The sequence below is a fragment of the Mauremys reevesii genome, linkage group 10 (genome assembly GCF_016161935.1).
Source record: "Mauremys reevesii isolate NIE-2019 linkage group 10, ASM1616193v1, whole genome shotgun sequence".
Classification (NCBI taxonomy): domain Eukaryota; kingdom Metazoa; phylum Chordata; order Testudines; family Geoemydidae; genus Mauremys; species Mauremys reevesii.
In genome coordinates this window covers 84,698,220-84,698,784 of record NC_052632.1, presented here as the reverse complement: position 1 = coordinate 84,698,784, position 565 = coordinate 84,698,220, and positions in this window count along the sequence as shown.

Sequence of the window (565 nt, the reverse complement as noted above, 5' to 3'; positions counted from 1 at the left end):
GATTTGACTTGTTATTTGTAGCCATCTTTTCCTTTATAACACTCTTTCCTCATTTACTAATTTGAATTAATCAAGAAAACTCTGCCATTGGTTTTGGATTTTATTAAAATAACATCAACACATGCTCAGCAATTCAGTAGTTAAGTCCTAAGTGGGACATTTTTACTAGATGGATTGATTTTTAAAATGACAGCATCTGTTTGCTTGTACACATTTATTTATAATTCTTCCCTTGGTGATTATACCAGGAGCTTGGTGAGTAATAACCAGCTGTTTGAATTAGCGAATAGGGGAAGCAGTTATTTGATCTGTGAAGGAGTATTGAAGCCAAGGCCAGAAGTAATAAAAACTAAACAGATGCCCCAAATATATAATCCCAAGAAGGGACTTGTAAATTACTTGAACTGTTCATTGGCAAAATTACATCAGATGGATTGGGTGAGTTGGAATTTATATTAGAGAGCCAGCCTCCCCTTTCCCATCTCCCCTCCCCCTCCACCCCCCCCCCAGGAGTTTCCAAACTGTGCAGGGATTAATCTGATCTCACCCACAACAATCACAATGA